We start from the raw sequence: 866 nt of genomic DNA, 5'->3' as shown, positions 1-866 counted from the left end.
CTCTCTGGAAAGCAATATGGTGCTTCCTCAGAAGATTGGAAATAGAAATACGTTATGATCCAGCAAATCCTCTACTTGGTATTTACCCACAAGAAATACGAGCCATGAGGGTGGGGCTTGATGACGGCTAAGGTGGAGGTGTAGTGAAGGTTGCCGTCAGCAACAATTCAGAATTCCAGGCAAAAAAAGAGGCAGAACAGAGCTCCAAAACTCGGACCCACAGAGATAGGAATAGTTTAAAGATTTGAAGGATTATAGCCTGTGGAATTTGGAGCTGAAGTAAAAAATCACGTACTTTTGAATCTGCCGGCATGGCTCAGAGGCCTGAGCCAACATGCTGAGCAAGACCAAGTGGCGGGACAAAATAGGGGCCGCAGAGACACCACGGAAACACACTGCAGGAACCTTGGAAAAAAGAAAGATGCACACTATACTTTGCCAATTTTGCGTGGTTCTGATTACATTTTTTTATTTGGTGTCTGGTAATTGGTGCGCTCACTGTTTGCACACCTCCATTCGGGTGGGTAGAGGCAGGGGCTTGGCCGAGGGGCCGCAACCCACCCTCACTGCTGGTGGTTTCTTCTGCCAGGAGCCCGCGCACTCAGCCCAGGCTGAGGGGCGGATGAGCTTCCAGTTTGGGTCTACTTTTTTTCACTGGTTTGACAGGAGTCCCAGCGTGGCTCTGTGGGTTGAGGCGCCACACTGCAGAGGTTTTTGAAATGCAAGGTCAGTGGTTCAAGCTCACCAGCCGCTCCTTGGGGCCCGGGGCCCGCACACTCAGCCCAAGCTGAGACATGGATGTGTGTCCTATTTGGGTCTGCCAATTTTCACTGGTTTGGCAGGAGTCCCAGTGTAGTGCTGTGAGG

This window comes from Chrysochloris asiatica, unplaced genomic scaffold (genome assembly GCF_000296735.1).
Source record: "Chrysochloris asiatica unplaced genomic scaffold, ChrAsi1.0 scaffold00147, whole genome shotgun sequence".
NCBI lineage: Eukaryota > Metazoa > Chordata > Mammalia > Afrosoricida > Chrysochloridae > Chrysochloris > Chrysochloris asiatica.
The sequence above is the reverse complement of the archived record's forward strand: the minus strand, read 5'-3'. Positions refer to the sequence as shown.